At 40.8% G+C, this 19,758-nt stretch overlaps 1 pseudogene; it reads right to left on the reverse strand.

Moving 5' to 3' along the window:
• Nucleotides 1–263: 263 nt before the first annotated feature.
• On the reverse strand, nucleotides 264–11,673 carry LOC108523711 (glutathione S-transferase Mu 3-like; annotated as a pseudogene).
• Nucleotides 11,674–19,758: the final 8,085 nt, after the last annotated feature.

Below are 19,758 nucleotides of genomic sequence, written 5' to 3' on the forward strand. Positions count from 1 at the left end.
ACCAGCCTTGATTCCACAGCACACCACTCTGAGCACTCCTGTATTGGCCCCTGCACTGTGAACTCCTGATCATTGATCATATCCTGCATTCACTGGACCATTCCTGGATAGTTCTTGGGGCTGAGCATCAGAGGAGGGAATTGCACAGCACAGCTTATTTATTTAATTATTTTAGCCCAAGTGTTATTTAAAAGAGCAAAAAAGAGTAGAGGCCTCCTAGGGACAGGAAGAAACAAAACAAGCAGTGCAAGTCTGCCTCTAGCTCAGCATAAAAGCTTATTGCCCCACTGGGCCATCTTGTTGATGGGCATCTTGGAGAAGCAGTCCGACTGCATTGTAGGCAGCAGTTTTCTCCAAAGCCTCAAAAGGGCACATGAAAGCCTTCAGATGTGGGAACTCATCCAGGCACTTGGGCTCAAACATCCGGTTCTGATCCAGGACATCATGGTGTAGATGGGAAAATCTACAAAGGTGAGCTTTCCCTTGCAAACCATGAGAATTTCTCCCAGGAACATGGAGAATTATTTCAGTTGTTCAGGTAGCTGTTGCAAGTACTGAGGTTTCAGGGGTTTTTTTGTGTGTTTTTTGTTTTTGGAGACAGAGTCTCATTCTGTCACCCAGGCTGGAGTGCAGTGGTGTGATCTCGGCTCACTGCAACCTCTGCTTCCCGGGTTCAAGCAGTTCTCCTGCCTCAGCCTCCCGAGTAGCTGAGACTACAGGCGTGTGCCACCATGCCCGGCTGACTTTTTGTATTTTTAGTAGAGACGGGGTTTCACCGTGTTAGTCAGGATGGTCTTGATCCTGACCTTGTGATCCATGAGAAAAGAGAAGCCTCCCAAAGTTCTGGGATTACAGGCGTGAGCCCAGCCAGGTTTCAGTTTTTCATGGTCAGAGTTGTAACAGTGCTGTATCAGTTGTGTGTGGAAATTGGTTGCTTGGTTCTCTAAAATGTCCACTTGAATCTTTTCAGTCTCACCACACATGTGCTTGCCAGCAGTGTAGCACAAGATGGCATTGCTCTGGGTGACCTTGTTCTTCCCATCCATGAAGTTGGGCAGATTAGGAAAGTCCAGGTCTAGCTTGAATATCACATCCAGCCATTGGCCTCAGTCGTAGTCAGGAGTTTCCTGGCATATGTACCATTTCTCCTCATAGGATGTATCTGTGAACTACAGGAGCAGGCAGATGGTGTGTGCCAGCCCACAAATATTCCACTAACCCAGAACCATAGATGAGTTGCACGATGTGATTTTGATGATGTTACTTGTGAGCCTTTGAGGATAGGAGCAGTTTCATAATCGGGTGTTGTGGCCTGGTCTGCAGCCTAGTTTGGATGATCAGAGCTGTTCAGCTGTCCGTTTTATTGTTTTTGTTTTTTCTGAGAATCTCCCTCTGTTGCCCAGGCTGGTTTCAAAGGCCTGGGCTCAAACGATCCTCCCGAAGTGCTGGGATTGCAGATGTGAGCCACCATGCCCAGCCAGCTGTCCTTTTAATCTCTTACTTGCCTTCCTCTCATCTACAGGGCTATCCTATACCTTCACTGCACCTCTTACCTTGTTTTCACCTTGTAGAGAAAATGGAGGCATGAATGTTTTTAGCTTCCTGCTCATGTTTATCCACATGTTGTCTTCCTCCTCTATCGGATTGCACTTGCCTTTGGGTCCCTTGTTCTTTGGCACAGGGTAGCTACGTATGAATGCTTGTAGAATGAAACGCTGCAATTGCTAACCCAACACTCATTCCTTAATTGGAAAATTAGGTTGTAACTCAATTTCTGCCACTTGCTGGTCCAGGAGAGCCAGAGCACGTTTCTCCATTGCTCACAGCCTGTAGAAGGATATTAATTTTACTGAAAGTTATTAAAGGATAACAGTCTGTTTTTAGGTACAATCATTCCCTTTGAGAATTATAGATTAAAATGATGTTTCTCCACAACCATTCATTGACGTTGAAATTGGAAAACAAATACTTTGCTGGGGGAGCAAGGCAGGGTCTGACCATTCAGAGGCCCACAGCCTAGTGAAGGAAGCAGATGTATAAACAAAATAAGATGAAGAAGGCTTCTAAGATGAGTTGATTCTGTGGTGTGTTTTGAAGTGGGCTTATGAAATTCTTTTGCTTTCTCTAATAGATCTAAACATCTATGTGAATACCTGGATGATATACAGTACTAGTGACAATATTGGAGTTTTGTCTTCTAGTTAGCAGTGTTTTGCTGCTGTGGTAGGGAGGTAAGTCTCAGCTAGGGAGCACACAGGTGACAGGGAACTGAAGACAGCCTGTAAGTTAGCAGGAGCTCACTGCAAGACTGAGCTCTGCCTTGCACAGTAGCCATTGGCCTGGGAAACATCATGATTATTGCTGGAAATGCTGCCCTTTCTGAGACCTTCCTTTTTTGAAGGAGAATGTATTTATTTCAGATTTTTGGCTACTGTCTTTGCACTTATCCCTTCTGTGTGCCTATTTGAAATACCCAAATAAAACCTACCTGCAGCCAGTGCTTCTGAAAGCCTGATATTTGAGCAGATCTTACTGGGTTAAATGTGCGTTTTTTCATGTATACACCAAATTATTTTGACCGTAAAGTTGGGAATTAGTACTTGGTACCAGAATTCTTAAATTATTAGTCCAAACTCCTTGTTGGAAGAGAATTGCTGTTGATTTTGATTTCCCTTCCATAACAACCCTGCCACTCATTTAAAGACTTTTTTTTAAAGTGTTTGTTGTGTGTAAGGTACATTGCTAGATGCCATTGGGGATTTGTGGAGTTCAACATTTTTCACCAAAATTTTGATCTGTCATCATATTAGAACAAGGCAGGGTGTAGAATTAGAGAAAAGGTATCTTTTGACCATTGTAGCCTGAGAAGGCTTTATGGAGGAGGTGGTGTTAGAATTTGGATTGAACAATTCCCTTTACAGGTATATAAAGATGGCTCTTGTACTTAGAAGGAAGTAACTTCTTTTATCTTTTCCTCCAAAAGTGAAATTTTCTTTCTACCAAGTACTTATCAAAGTACTAATTTTCTAGCAACTTGAAATACTGGCTAAGGTAAGGTGTTTTTGTTGTTGGTTTGTTTTGGTAGAAACTCTTCCCGAAACAACCTATATGAATGTACAGAATATTTTAAATATAGGTTGAAGGTGATTTCACCACAATAGTTTCCACTTAATTTTAGTGCATCAGAACTTAAGCATTTGATTTCCAATTTCATGCCCAGAACTCTTCTAAATTCACATTACTTGTGACTGTAAATTTACTATGCTTTTTAATAACTCATACTTAAATCTGAAGTCTTTTTGCTTAGGACAAAACTATAAAGAAAATAATAGTAGAATAGAGGTTCAGTTTGTAGTATGGGTTGTTGAATAAAGAATGAATGGCTGGATCTATGTGTCTTGGAGAATAAATTATAGTTTAATGTCATATTTTCCAGCTATGCAAATTAAGAAAAATCAGGCTGGGTGCAGTACCTCGTGCCTATAATCCCTGTGCTTTGGGAGGCCAAAGTGAGAGAATCACTTGAGCTCGGAAGTTTAGAGACCAGCCTGGGCAACCTAATGAGACCTCCATCTCTATTAAAAAATAATAAGCTGGGTACATCCCTGTAGTCCCAGCTACTCCGGAGGCTGAGCTGGGAAGATAACCTGAGCCTGAGAGGATAAGACTGCAGTGAACTGTCACTGTCATGGTGCCACTGCATTCCAGCCTGGGCAACAGAGTGAGACTCTCTCTTTAAAAAAAGAAATATGTAAAAAAAAAAAGAAGAACCAAAGGCCAATTCTTTACTTATCAGAATTACTTTAAGGGTTGTTCTAACCATCCCCCCACCCTGACATACTTTTCTGGATGAAGCATCTGGATCCTGGAGAAGTTCCATTAGTTGTTCCCAGTGATATTGGGAAGGTCTCTGTCCATTCCTAGGATTTCTCCATTACTGTGGGGAAGTGTGAGAGCAATCCTGGAATGTCAAAAACTTATCAAGGGCTGGTTTTTCCCAGCCTCGGAGGATCTCCTAGGAATGATGAGACATGGCTCTTGCTTTCAGGAAATTTCTGTGTACAGGGTTTTCCATGAGTTCCTAGCTAACAGCTAGTGCCCTGTCTAGCAGACGTGTGTGTGTATGTGTGTGTGTGTTTGTGGTCTCTTACACTTTCTCTTATTTGCTTTAGTCTGTATTGTTTATCTTGCAGGCTGCTTTAGACTCCCTGCTACCACCACTACTTTCTTGTGATAAACTGTATGTTGCTAATATGAAGAACAGCTGTAAAGGTGTCATATAGAAGGCATGACTGTTAGGTGAGTCAGACTAACTAGGTTTTAAGAACTTTTCAAGCTCCTAACACTGAGGATGTTTTTGATGCTTCTTTGAAGCAAAGAAGGAAAATTTCTTAATTTATATGTGCCTTAGTTTACAGAGCTTCACTTGTAAATGTTGCTACTCTGGCTTTATTATTTTTGACAAAAGCAGCATCTTCAGATAATTTTGCTTTGAGGCCAGGTGGATAGTTTGATGGGAGAAGCTCCTTCCATTAGAGCGTGCACAGAGTATGTGTGTTTAGGTATTTGGGGTAACTGGACTGAGGTTTTAAGGTTAATTCAGATGTGGATATGAAGAGATATTGCTAAATGCAGCATTTTCCTCCCTAATGCTCGTTGTCTGATGTCACATGGATTTAATTGAATTTTCTTGCATTCCTTGCAAGTGTGAATATATAGGAATGTTCTTTGTCAATTATAAACTGCTATAAATGTTGGTTAATTACTTGATTTGGAGGAAATCATTCATCTGTGTTCATTGCAGCCTGTCAACAAATACTGAGAACAGGGTGGGTGCGAAGCCTGTGTTCTGGCTTCTGTTTGTATCTGTTAAAGAATAAACATAGTCCCTGCCCTCAGCTCCCAGTTTCCACTTGAAATTGTGTAAATAGGCAGTATGGCACTCCAGAAGAGAAACATTTTGCTGCTAGTACTCTTCTGTGATCTCAGACAAGGTGGTCATGGCTCTGATATTGCCATTGTGATTACAGGCTGAAATAGATTTTGTCTTGTTTTGGAATCATCTTACTATTTTGTCTAGGGTGCTTTTTGTTACATTTTATATGCCAACACAACATGCTGTACAGAATTCAAATACGTAATGTAGAGAGGTTGTGCCTGTCCCCAAAGACTGGGTGTGCTGAAGGAGAAATACCAGAAGTAAAAGTAAGCTTTTGATAGTCAGTCTAACTTCTGGGGGGCTTAAAAGAAGAATCTGTGACATTTGGGAAACTTACATGTTGAGTGATAGTAGAAATTTAGGTGACTTCAGACCATTGGCCTTCTCAGAGTAATGTTATCTATTCATCTTTTCTTCTCAATGAGCATTACAGGAAATTTACTTCTGTTAGTCAGTTTTAGTTGTGGTAACCTTTAGTTGTAGTAACCTAGAGGCTGGTCTTTCCTTTTGTTGGGGCTCAGGACAGGATAAACCCCAATATGGCACCTTGGCATATAAGAGAGACTGCAGAAGGAAAGAGGTCCCTCTGACCTCCCCTTGCCTTTCTCCCCTGAAGCATGGTCATCAAGGAATTCTCTGACCTATCTCACCTGACTCTCATTCCAGAGAGGTCCTGCCCTGTACCCAGAGGACAGGAAGAATCTGGACAAGCAGGCCTTGCTGAGGGCCCCCACCCCAATTATTAGGCCTCCTTTCCTTTTTGTTCAATCATGCTTCTATGTGGCTGTTCATTCTTCATTGTACTTAAGCCTAAAAATTCAGTTTCCTGAGTCTCTGGATCCTCATTTCCGAAGGCTCCTGTGTGATGCAAAACTTTGGTTGAATAAATTTGTTATGCCTTTCTCTTGTTAATCTGTCTTTTTGTTATAGGGGTGTCAGCCATGAACCTTGCCATGAGTGAGGAAAAGATACCTTTTCTCCCCTACACTCTCTTCCTCAAAAGTATGTAATGGAGAGAAATGACATCTGACATTCTTCACATTTTCAAAGACTTATTCTTAAGTATTTAGGTCTGACAGTACATTTGTTCTACTTGTTGTCATAGAGGCTAAGGTTTTATAGGGCAGAACTTGAGGGATCGTTTGGTCAGTATTGGAGTTATATCTGTGCCTTTGGTCTATAATATAAAGTAGGCCTGGTGCAGCGGTTCACACCTGTCATCCCAGGGCTTTGGGAGGCCAAGGCAGGCGGATCACCTGAAATCAGGAATTTGAGACCAGCCTGGCCAACATGGTGAAACCACGTCTCTACTAAAAATATAAAAATTAGCTGGGTATGGTGGTAGGTACCTGTAATCACAGGTACTCAGGAGGCTGAGGCAAGAAAATCGCTTGAACCCAGGAGGTGGAGGTTGCAGTGAGCTGAGGCTGTGCCATAGCACTCCAGCCTGGGCAATAAAGTGAGACTCTGTCTCAAAACAAAACAAAACAAAACACACACACACACACACACATATATATATAGTAAAAAAGAACACTATTTCTTATGTTTTATCCTGTGATACTTGTCCATAGGTACTTCCTTACCACACAGTATGTTGGGCTTGTCATTTAATCTGCTGAGTCTGAATTACTGTGTCAGAAAGGCTGGTTTGCATCATTTCTATTTGGTTCATGTTCATGACAGCTCCGTGTTCACCCTTTTAGGGGAAAAATGACAGTAGTTGAAGTTGCTACTGGAAGGGAAGTGTGATGATGCAGAAGAGGAGAGCCTGCTGGCTGCCTGCATAGGTGGGTTTCACGGTGCCATTTCCATTGAGGAATTTACCACTGTCTTCCCTTTGGTCCTCAGAAACTCAGTATTCTCCATGTCTTAAATTGATGGTACTGGACAAAGTGACTCCCTTTAATAAAGCAAAGCTCATGAGAGCTTTTGTTTAAAGCTGGAGTACTGATTTGTTAATTTATTCTCAGAATTGTGTCTGTCAGCAAGCCAGACAGTTGTGTGAACTGGACCAGCACGCTCTCTCCCCACTGTTTGCAGACTAAGAAAGGAGCCAGATTACGAGGTGCTTCTCAGTGTGAACAGAACCAGAACAAGAAGTAATTGTATCATACCAATGTGTGACAGCACGCAGCTGCAACAGCCCAATGTGTCCATTTCCAGAATTGAATGTAGGGATATGTGTTTATAAGTGTGCAGATACTGTCTGGCATGCCAGATAGTCTTCTCTGGAGTGTACTGTTGTCATTGGCCCCTATGGCCTATTCCTATAAATGCTATTTCTGACCATCCCCCTTTCGGTGGGCATAGCCTGTATGTTCATTGGTGACTATTAAGTTCCAGTTATAGGTTTAAGGCCAGAGATGATTGAGACTTCCAGGTGACTTTGTATAGCTCCACTCTGATCTGTGTTAATTTCAGAATTTAACTTGCTGGGAAGCCTTACATTTTTCCTTTCCAGTCTAGGGGAGGGGAGGATGGTTCCTTATTTTTGCACTGGGGTATAGTCAGTTCAAGTTGCTCCAGGTCGCAGTTTGAATAGCTTTTTTAAGAATATAGAATTTAAGCTATTTTCCTAGAGTTGCTATTTATGGAGGAAAACAGGAACTGGAAGAAGTATTATAGAAGATATTTGATAGCCTCTTTCACCTAAGACCACTGATGTGAAAGGTACATCTATACTGAAAATAGGTGAGTGCCCCAAAATAGGAAAACAGGATGTCTGGGATGAGATACCAAAGTCAGTGTCACCTAGTCCTTGCCCCATGGGATGCCTATTCTGAGTGGCATGGTAGGTCTGCTCTAACTGGTGATGACCTGGGTGATTAATCAGGAGCAGCTCATGCATGTGGTGGGGCCTGAGCTTGGTCAGTGATCCAGGTAAACATACGGCTCTGGAAGAGTTCACCAAGGCTTGGTGCAAGGGACCTTGGACGAGCTTTGGTGGCATGGCTCCGTCAGTATTTTTCCCATATTTTTAGGTAGTTTTTTCTAAATTATAAACCCCAAAGTTGGTTGGTTGAAGAATGTGTCTGTGTTTACCAGGTATCTATTATTAACTTTTACTGCCATTTTTTTTTATACTACAGTATTTTTCATTGTTTCTCTGAAGTGTGCTTGTTAACAGAAGTTTGTATTTTCCATTGGTTCCTTGTGGAAACTGTTGCTCCCTTCCAACTTTAGTGTTTGCCCTTTAGGTGAAATCTAAATTTTTTCACAAGGGTTTATTCAAGCAGCATTTTCAAAAACAGAATTAGGCTCTAAGCCATGCCCCTTCAGTATATAAAACTTGTGTGTAAGATGATTTTACTCCGATAACCTTCAGTATGGCTTTTTCCAGATTCTGCCTAAGATACTATCTTTCTAGTATCACTCAGATTTGTTCGATTGTTGTTGCCCAAAGCTTTCATTGATGTGTGAGGAGAGACCGGCCTGGTGGAGGGGAGGAAGGTGGTCCTGCTGGGCTGCTGCAGATTTGGATTCTGGCCCTGCTGTTAATTAGCTACGTGACCCCTGGCAAGCCAGCCTCCCTGGGTCTCTGTTTCTTCATCAGTAAAACAAAAGGCTTGGGAAAACAAATACAAGCTTGGACCAAATGATAAGAAAGGTCACCCTGCCTGCTTACGTTGTGTGATTCTGTGAATGGCAACACATTGGGGTTCCTTACCCTTCTCAATGGGTCCCACAAAACTTCTGCTTACTCTGGGGGCTGAGAGGTGGTGTGTTACACTGAGGCCATTTGAGGCATTTGTGCTAACTAGGCAAATTTGGGAGCCCTCCTACATAGGAGTTTCTCCCTTCTTGCCTCCCTTTCTCTGCTCCCCTCCCCTTCCCCATCCTCATTCCTCCTCTCCCCACCCCTTTTCTTGCCTGTTCAAGAGAGACCTGCTTGCCTTCTGCTTCCCTCTCTTAGTGCATTAATAAAGGTGTGATGGGTAACACAACCCACTAAGATTGGTTACCGTCTGGGGTTGTTCAGCCATCTCATCTGAGTTAGTAGTTGGGAGAGAGAGCTTAAAGGATCCTGGCTTCGTGATGAAATAATGGTCCTTTTGTCTGTCGCTTGCTATAGAGATGGTTTCATGTTTCATCTTAGGCCTGGGCCATTGTGGTGTTTTTAGTACAACCCTGCTTAAAGATACAGCCTTTTCTTTAAAGGATTTGGTCATAGTGCCACAGGCCTGTTCTACTTACTTCCCTTCCCCACCCCAAAGTTATAACTATATATAGTAAAAACCCACTGTAGTGTGTGCTGTTTAATTGGGTTCTCTGATCAGGGTTAAAATGTGTTCCCACTGTATTTATTTTGCAAATGTTTGTAAGATATGCCTCATTTCATAACCTTCCAGAATGTTTTCCTTGTGATTATATAATTAGTAACACCTGTAAAACATTGCCTTTAACCATGTAGCTTCTTTCATTTTCTTTTTGATTCCATGTTCTCGTGCTGCCTTTGGATGAACTGGGATTGGGAAACTGTGCCAAATATCTTGCAGTACTGTACCCAGGTTTAGCCTCATAACCTTAATTAGATGTGGAATGCTGAGAATGCACTATTGTATTTTTTTTTTTTTTTAGCTTTTCTAACAACAGTGAACTTCTATTCATTAAAAGTTATGGAACATTCGTTGTGTCTTCAGCATTCAGTTTCCCGCCATGGTTTATTCATAGAAAATTAAGACTTAAGGTACTAAGGTATCTTAATATTAAGCGGTCTGTTTGAATGCAAGTTACCTCTTTTTGTCAATACACAAGTTATATTCCAACGTTCAACGTTTAATTCCTCTTCTCTCTGTTCCTTTTCTCTTTAGAAACAAGTGTTGAAAATGTTAAAGGCAGTGCTGAAGAAGAGCCGAGAGGGAGGAAAAGGAGGCAAGAAGGAAGCAGGTTTGTGTGCAAGAATGAGCCCAGCCATGGACAGCGGGCAGCAAGCTGCTCCTCACCCCAGGCTGGATGGATTTGTTGCTTTGGCAGTGGGTCAGAGAGGGTTACCTGGGTTAGCACAAACAGTGTGCTGGAGGCTATGAGAAATGAAATGGGCCAGACATGGTGGCCCACAGCTGTAATCCTAGCATTTTGAGAGGCCAAGGCAGGAGGATTGCTTGAGGCCAGGAGTTCCAAGACCAGTCTGGGCAACATAACGAGACACTTGCCTCTACAAAAAAGCTTAAAAAAATTATCTGAGTATGGTGGCACATGTGTGTAAATCATAGCTACTTGGGAGGCTCTGGCAGGAGGATCTCTTGAGCCCAGGAGTTCAAGGCTGCAGTCAGCTATGATAATGCCACTGTACTCCAGCCTGGGCAACAGAGCCAGACCCTGTCTCTTAAAAAAGAAAAAGGACGGGAAACATAATTTTGAGCTTTCTTATGAGAAATGACTTTGAGAATTGAGTTTGGGTTATAACCAAATCCTTTCCCAGAGACTTGAAAGGTTCATAGTTTCAATAGGTCATTCAGATCTGGAGGGAGTCAAAGTTAAAGACATTGAGGGATAGCAGGTGTGTTCAGGAATTTGGTTTCTAGAAATCCCATTCCCTTTCCCACGTGATTACATTTTATATGTTTGACCAACTGCTGGCTGACCGGTCCTCATCTTTTGGAGTATCAAATTTTACTCCTAACAGGTGGAGCCCCACTTAATGCCAGACTGCTTGTTTTCATTATAATGAGAACTACTTAATTTGGCTTGAGTTTCATTTTCGTTTGTAGAGTTCTGGTGCATATTGTCATTGTGACTCTAACAGCATTACATTCCATGTACTAACCTATTCTAGGGTTATTTTGGTGAACACTGAGTGGTGCACCCTTTTTCTCTTGCTAGAAAAAGTATATGTTGTCTACCTGTATTGCACAATAAAAATATGTTAGCATGAATTGACTTGCCTGAAATGTTACATTTCACTCGGTAAACCCATGTTAATCCAGTCTCCTTGGAGAATGACTGGTTTTCTGAGTTACTATGTGAAATAACGTTTCAATTTTAATTTCTGTTTTAAGAAGTATGCTTATTAATGAAACATCACAAAATTATGGCTAATTCTTTAATTCAAAAGATCTTGCAATGCCTTGTGATAATATTAATGTCTGTTGTTTCTATACTTATATAAGAAAGTAAGTGGATTTCTAAAGTTTTTGGTTATATAGAACCTAGACAAAATCTCTATTTATTGCTAATTATCCCTTAAACCAAGTCTGCAAAATGACAAACTCACCTTAAAAGTAGAGCCTTTATTGCAAGGCTGCTGTTAAAGCTTCTCATCAATGCCTGGGTGAGCAGACACCAAAGAAAAGGAAAAACCAGTTTTTAATGACCTAAACAGGAGACCATAGTTAACCTTAGAAAATCAACCCCTGGCTTTGAATAATTAATTAGAATTGTTACTGTGGAGAAATTTCAGTTCAGAATATCCATCCGAGGGGGGACATTTATTCTCTGCTGGGTCAAGGCCAAAAGGTCTTGTTAGTTTTCTGAAAGCTGTTTAAAAATAATAACAATGAAAAACTTTCTCAGTTTTGGCTCATCTGTCACCAATCATAGGAACTTTGTTATTTGCTTCATTAGAAGCCTTTGTAATTTCCAGCATCAAGTTAGATCCTAAGCTGTCTGTTGGGTTGGAACTCTGCCAACCAGTGGGTTATTTTTCTCAGGACCAGGGTCCCCAAGCCTAATCTCCCCAGTCGGTAACAGTTCTTCAAAACAGGCCTACCATCCTCTTTGACCAGTGCCATACTTAGAAGAAATAAAAATATATTAATAATCTTCAGCACCCATGCCTTTCAGACAACACCAGACAGGAACACAGTTTGCATTTGAAACTTTTCCAGTTTCAGAGCGTGTGATTTTGGGTTTATTTCTCCCCTTGGTCTTTAAAAGCAACTATTGCTTTTTCTGAATCATTTCTTCTTAATAATTTCCACACTACGTATGGCTTTTTCACTAATACAAACCAACTTGAAAGAGCAATGGGAACATTTCCCATAAAACATCTGCATGGTATGTGCCTTTTTGCTCTTAACTAGAACCTGGTTGTATCAGGCTAGCAACAAAGCAGATGGAGTTTTAAATCCTGATGAAGTTATGTCACAGGATTGTTGGGGGAAATACTTGGAATTTGACCACTCGTATATTAGTCCATGCCAGTCCTCATCATATAAGTAAATCATAGCTAAGTTTTTCTATAAATTAAAGCTGGCTAATCTACCAAGACTGCTCTGAAACTTAGGTAGTAATATCTCCTGCAATATGGAAAAATTTTGCTGTGCTGTTTCCAATTAAAACCAATCTTGGTTGCAAAGACAGAAGAAAATTCATTCCCATGTACTTGAACTCATAATCATAGAAATTTAGGAGACATGTGTAAAGTTGAGTTCAGCTTTTCATGTCCTTTGTAGGTTGTTTTTTCAGGCAATCTTTTACTACACTTTATGTTAAACCTATTTTGAGAATTTGGAAAATGCAGTAACTGCGATAAACTTAGTATCCTTCAATGGAAACCAAATCTTTTTCAGAAGCATTGAACAGTTGTTATTCCCTCATTTATCCCTAAAAAGAAGTTATCACATCTTTTAGGGATAGCTATAGGTAAAACTTTAGCAGGTATTGAATTCAAACTATATATATATATATCTATATATATAGATATTTGCAATATTGTGTTTGTTGGTTTTTATTCTTTCGAGATAGCCTCACTCTGTTTCCCAGGCTGGAGTGCAGTTGCGCACCATCTCCACTCACTGCAACCTCCGCCTCCTGGGTTCAAGCAATTCTCCTGCTGCAGCCTCCCGAGTAGCTGGGGTTATAGGCATGGGCCACCATACCTGGCTATTTTTGTATTTTTGGTAGGGATGGGGGTTTCAGCATGTTGGTCAGGCTGGTCTTGAACTCCTGACCTCAAGTGATCCACTCACCTCGGCTTCGCAAAGTGCTAGGATTACAGCCATTAGCCATTGCGCCTGGCGGATATTTGCAATATTATGTACGGTGAAACTTAAACTATTGAAAATCATCGAGTAAACTCAAAATAATTAGCAGAATTCTTCTTTTTTATGATCACGCATTTTTACCTAGGAAATGCTTATAGCTGGGCAAAAAAGGTGTTTTCAGAAGGCTATAGAGGCACACTGGAGAATGTAATTTTTAAAACTTTACCATGGTTTTTTAGAAAGCATATTCACTTTGTTCCTGCTGTTCCATCAGTGCAAATGAGCACTATATTTTTCCTGACCTTGAGTTTGGCCTAAGGGAGCAAAAATCGGTATTAAACCATAATATAGGGAGAAGGCCGGATGAGGGCATCTTATTTTTTTTCCTCTCCCTGCTTTATGTTAGGACCTTGATCTAAAATAAGCAAATGAGGTGCCGTGTTTATTTTTGAAGCTCTCCAGAGAGGCCTACAACCTTTACCACATGTTTCTTAATTTTAAGTGACCTTTACTATCAGAAAACATTCATGTTATTACTATTAAACAGTTACTTAGTTTTAAAAATTAAATAATTACTAGACTCTTAAGAATAAGAATATTGTGATATTAAATCTGGACCTAGTAGGCGTTTGCAATGGATATAAGAGCCACACTGGAAGTTAGTGTTTTTCTGTACAGCAACACTGTTTGGAAAATGAATAGGAAATGAAGTCCCATTTTAAAACAGAACAAAAACTTTATCAACCTAAGAAGAAATGTGCAAGGTTTTTTTTGTTTTGTTTTGTTTTTTGTTTTTTTGTTTTTGTTTTTTGGAGACAGGTTTTTGCAGTGTCACCCAGGCTGGAGTGCAGTGGTGCGATCTCGGCTCACTGCATCCTTGACCTCCCAGGCTCAGGTCATCCTCCCACCTCAGCCTCCTGAGTAGCCACCACGCGACCTTGCCTGGCTAATTTTTGTGGGGTTTTGTTGTTGTTGTTGTTTTTTAATAGAGATGGGGTTTCCACCGTGTTGCCCAGGTTGGTTTCAAACTCCTGGGCCTACACAATGCATCCACCTCGGCCTCCCAAAGTGCTGGGATTACAAGCCGTAAACCACTGTGACTGGCTGTGCAAGCCTCACATTAAAGAAAATAAAACTTCACTGAAGGACTTAAAGGAAGACCTGAATAAGTGGAAAGAAATACTGTTTTACTGAATAAGCTGATGCATTATTTTAAACCACCTAGCTCTTCCATAATTATGTAGACGTTCCATTTAATCCCTAATGAAATCCCCAATTTTTAAAGAAGACTTTTTTTTTTTTTTTGAGTGGTTTTAGGTTCACAGCCAAAATTGGAGGGAGGTTCAGAGATTTGCCCCCACACATGCATAGCTTCCACCATTATCAACATTCTCCCCCAGAGTTGTGCGTTTGTTACAACTGATGAACCTACATTGACACGTTGTTATCACCCAAAGTCCATAGTTTACATCAGGTTCACTCTTGATATTGTATATTCCGTGGGTTTGAACAAATGTATAATGACATATCTGCCATTGTTGTATCACAGAGTAGTTTCATGGCTCTAAAACTCCTGTGTGTTTTTTTAAAAACACTATAAAATTGGCCAGGCGGGTGGCTCATGCCTGTAATCCCAGCACTTTGGGAGGCCGAGGCAGGTGAATCATGAGGTCAGGAGATCGAGACCATCCTGGCTAACACGGTGAAACCCCATCTCTACTAAAAATAAAAAAAATCAGCCGGGAGTGGTGGCGGATGCCTGTAGTCCCAGCTACTCTGGAGGCTGAGGCAGGAGAATGGCGTGAACCTCGGAGGGTGAGCTTGCATTTAGCCAAGATCGCACCACTGCACTCCAGCCTAGGCAACAGAGCGAGACTCCATCTTCAAACAAAAAACAAACAACAACAAAAAAAACACTATAAAATTGATTCCAAAATCCATCTGGAAGAGAAAGTGCTTAAAGGAAAATTAAGGACAATTTGAAAATGTGAGGCAGGTGCATGTAAATGGCCGAACCTGGTTCACATGCCTTAGTTCTAGCTGCATGAGAGCCTGGAAGAGTGTGTTTGGACAGCTTCTTGGCTAAGATTTATACAAGGTGGATTTTACCTTCCACCACCATATGCATTGTGGAGGATTCTTCAGTCACAGACGTTGGGCAGGTTCCCTCCCCTTCAAAAACTAAGGAAGCACAGATATCTAATTACAGCTCATTATGGTAGCTATTACTACCACATAGCGAGTAAATGACTCAGCTAATATTTTTTTTCTACTGGTCTCCAAGAAATGAAACATAATTTGATCTAACATCTATGATGTAATTAAAGCTCACAGTTGGTAGTGTTTCTATTTTTTCTTTAAACCCTGGAGATTTTGTCCTTACTCTGGAAGCATTAGGTGGTCAAGGCCTCTTGCCCTCTCTAGGGAAGGCTGGTCCCTGTCTACCTCTGTTCCTTCTCCTGCCTTCCACTAGTCTTCAATCTGTAGTGTTTTGCCCACTGTAATTCTCCTACATGTTCAGTATTGGTGAGGAAGTAGGTTCAAGCTGAGGCAGAACAGCAAAGTTCAGTGAACTTTTAATTGCAGTACTGCCTCAACTAAAATAGAGACTGATTAAGGAATAGTTCCTTAATGTGCCAAAATAATAACTGTTTATATTAGTCTTTTCTTTTCAGTTAAATTATTTGTGCTCTTTTGTTTTCCCCAGTAGGGGGGCTTAGTTTGAAGCAACTTATTAAAAAAAAAAAAATTGACCTTTACCGTTCTCTCATTAAAACCCAGGTGGTTGGCTAAATACACTTGTAATGATGTTAATTAAGGCATTGGATAGTCTCTAAGCCTGTGTGTGTACTGAATTAATCTATTAGCTTTGCTTCTAATTCTTCACTTTGAATTTCAAGTAGGAGGAAGCTGTTTGCCTCTAAAGTTTAAAAGCCGTTGATGTTGATTGTTAAACTTGGTATTTTAAGCCATTCCAGGCTGCAGCCTGGCTTTCAGTGGTACCTTCTAAACATGCCTCAATACAAATGATACTTTGTTTTATCTGGAAAATACGAAGCTGCTTTTGATTATTCTGTGCTGCCATTGCCCGTTTTCTGTGGTTGTGAACTATTTAGGAATTTAGTGCAGTGACTCTCTTGCTGAGCTATGGATATTTGGTATCTTCTTGTTAACATTCTCCAAAAGTGTTTCCCAAGCAACAAAACAAGCAGAAATAATTCAGTATAAAGGTATTGTATTATTTACTGGAGCATTTAAACAAATTCTGCAAAATGTTAGAACATGATTTAAGCATAGAATGGGACTGGTCTGTGTTTTTTGTTTTGTTTTTTGAGACCAAGTCTCGGCTCTGTTGCCTGGGCTGGAGTGCAGTGGTGCCATCTTGGATCATTGCAACCTCAGTCTCCTAGGCTCAAGCGATTTTCCTGCCTCAGCCTCCCAAGTAGCTGGGATTACAGGTATGTGCCACCATACCCAGCTAATTTTCTTATTTTAGTAGAGGTGGGGTTTTGCCATGTTGGCCAGGTTGGTCTCAAAATCCTAACCTCAGGTGATCCGCCCACCTCAGCCTCCCAGAGAGCTGGGATTATAGGCGTGAGCCACTGCACCCAGCCTGATTTTTAATAGGAGCAGGAATGCTGGTTGTTCCCTCTGGTTTGATAGGTTCCTTCATCAGATTTTCTTTGTTGTCCCTCATGTATGTCACAAAGTCAAGAAAAAGCATGGACTTTGTTAGAGGACACAGACTCACATCACAGTTTGATCACCTATTTAACTTGAATTTGGACAGATTTTCTTAACCTTGATTAAACTACCTTATATTGTCAGGGCTGAAGAAGAATACCCTTCTGCAAAAGTGTTTTAGCTTGACATTTGGTCTCTGCTAGATATCCAGTACATCTTTTCTTTCTTGAGAAAACTGTGGTACCTTAAAGAACTAACAAAACCCTTAAAAAAAAATAAATAAAACTTTTGTTCCTTTTCTGTTATGGAGAAGACAGGACTGCTCTCAGGTGAAGAGTGATGTTCTAGAAGCTTCTTTCCATGACTTCCTATTCCCAAATATTCTGGCATCTCCTCTGGATACTAAAGGCTCTTTCTCCCAACTTCAGCCTTTCCCCTATGACAAAACTGGGGAAACTCTGAGTCATTTGTCTGCCCTATGGTGGTTTATTCTTTCAAAATAATGTATTTTACCTTTTAACCTCTATGAAGTACTTGCATTTTATGGCTTTCTCTTTATACAGTTAAACTGAAAGGCTTTTCTCCTTGCTAAAGGGATTTTGGGAGTTGGCAAGCAGTTTTGAGAATAGATTTCTAAGTACAGTTTATAAAATGTTATCTCAACACATCCTTTGTGAATGAAGGTCTTTATACAGGAGGGCCCTCATCCCCCAACCTCTTCATAGCTTTTCCATGTGTTTTAGGGAAATATAAAGGATGCAAGAGTTAGAGGAAGAAGGGAACAGATATCTACCGTTTATCATTAGGCACCTACACGTAAGGCCCAAGCTGGTTTCATGCTGAACTGACTGTTTTCCTGTTGGGGGCATACTTGGAGAAAGCTCTGAACCCCAGGGGAAAGGGAAGTTAGTCACCCTGGACTAATAAGTCCTTTTTTTTGGCATAAGATCTCCAGCAAGGCACCATCTATCTGAATCATCATAAAGCATGTGATAATACTCTCAAACAATGCTGCTTTACTTGAGCTGCTTTTTGTATGTTTGTGTATAAATGCCACAGGAAGCTTGATTACTAGTAGGCAGATGAGCAATTCAGAGTTCATTTTTAAATTATCAAATCTAATTTTATTTCACAAATTTTTATTAAAACTCCTCTGTAAAACACAAAGTTCTTATTTTGTACAGACTTAGTTTTCAAAAAGCTCCATGTATATGTAACTTAATTCCCATAAAAAGCTTCATCTTTGCTTTTCCATGTTTTCTATTTGCACTTCCTAAAAGGGGAATTCTAAGGTTTTATTTCTATCCTACAGGAATGTAAAAAACTTGATTTCATATAATCTACTGGCAAGTGTAGTTCCTGAGTGGGGAGACGGGCTACAAAGGATTCTGAAGTAGATTGACTTTTATTTCAAGGATGATGATTCAAACTGAGTATTCCTCATAAGAGTCTTAAGGGGATGGTGCGTTCACCAATCAGTTGCCTTGCAGTTGATGAGGGTGGCCATCGGGTGACCAGCTGGGTAGCCCTAGCTCTGGATCAGCATCAAATTGAGAAACCTTATTCACATCTAGAATCAGAGTTAGAAAGCAGGATCTGTGTGTCTTCTTCTCTCTCCCACTCCCCTCTGTCCTTTTAGGGGCAGGCTAGTTATAACTCATCCGCCATGAAAATACCATTGTAGACCCTGAGTTCTTGTCCTATGTTCTGGTGACCACAGTGCAGTGGGTAAAGGTAAAACAAGGAACTGAGCAGCTGGTTTTAATTCTTTACACTCTTGAAGTTTGTCAGGGACTTGGCCATTTTTAAGGGAGTTTGGAGCCTCCAGCTGCTAGATTTGTACATCGTGATGATCTTTATGTCCTGGGATGTCATCAGGAATGATGATGTCTCTGATGTGAGACATGCATGGAGGTGGCTGTAGTGGTTTGAGATCTTGTCTGGAGTTTTTGTAGATCATTAAAGTGACTGATAGCAGAGGCTAAGAGCCTGGAGGTAGACTCCAGGTTAAGCATGGAAGAGAGCCACCTGCACACAGCTGTCTTCCTGACAGTTGTGTTTTTATTTCACTTACCAGAATTCAGGAATTTATGTTAATGCATTGTTTCTTTGTGAGGGCTTGCTCTTCACTCCCCACCAAGCAAATTTTCTATATGACTTATCTAGAAAGCTTCTTTCCGAGTACCAGATGTTAAAAGTATTTTGATTTTTGATAGTACATCTTTGTGTTGTCTTAGTATGCTTGAGCTGCCATAACAAAGCACCATTGATGGGGCGGCTTTAACAACAGAAACTGATTTCCCCTTGCTGTGCTGCAGGCTTGAAAGTCTGAGATTAGGGTGCCAGCATGCCTGGGTGCTTGTAGGGGCTGCCCTCTCTGTGTTCTCACATGGTAGAGACAGGGATACCAAGTTTTCTGGTATCTCTTCTTATAAGAGTGCTGATCTCATCATGTGCTCACGTAACCCAACCATCTAGTCTGATCTCATCCAACCTAGTTGTCTCCCAAAGGCCCCAACTCCAAATACCATCACATTGGGAGTTAGAGCTTCAACATAGGAATTTTGGGAACACAATTCATCTATAGCACTTTAATGTTCTTACTATAAACATGATGCCCTGGAGAACTGGTCATGAAACACACCATTATTTTATCTACTAAGGAAGAATAAAACTCAATCAATTAGAATGTTTATTATACTTAAGATGTTCTTTAAACTACTAGATAAGTAAAAATGAAAATAAATATCAGTATTTGAATCCATGCCCAATATTTATATGCTCAGTGTACAAAATTCGAAAAATAGGCTGGACCCAGTGGTTCATGCCTGTAATCCCAACGCTTTGGGAGGCTGAGGCGGGAGGATTGCTTGAGCCTAGGCATTCAATACCAGCCTGGGCAACATAGTGAGACCTTGTCTATTAAAAAACAAACAAACAAACTGGCCAGGTGTCGTGGAACATGCCTATGGACTCAGCTACTTAGGAGGCTAACGTGGGAGGATTGCTTGAGCCTGGAAGGTGGAGGTTGCAATGAGCTGTGATCATGCCACCACACTCCAGCCCAGGTGACAGAGTAGTAAGACCCTATCTCCACAAAAAAAAGAAAATAGAAAACACTCATAATACTTATAAGCAAATAACCCAAGATATTCTATATTTTTTGCTTTATCTTTTTAAATATGTCATTCATTTGTTTAAAGAAAA

The sequence above is a fragment of the Rhinopithecus bieti genome, unplaced genomic scaffold (assembly GCF_001698545.2).
Source record: "Rhinopithecus bieti isolate Rb0 unplaced genomic scaffold, ASM169854v2 scaffold_75561, whole genome shotgun sequence".
Classification (NCBI taxonomy): Eukaryota; Metazoa; Chordata; class Mammalia; order Primates; family Cercopithecidae; genus Rhinopithecus; species Rhinopithecus bieti.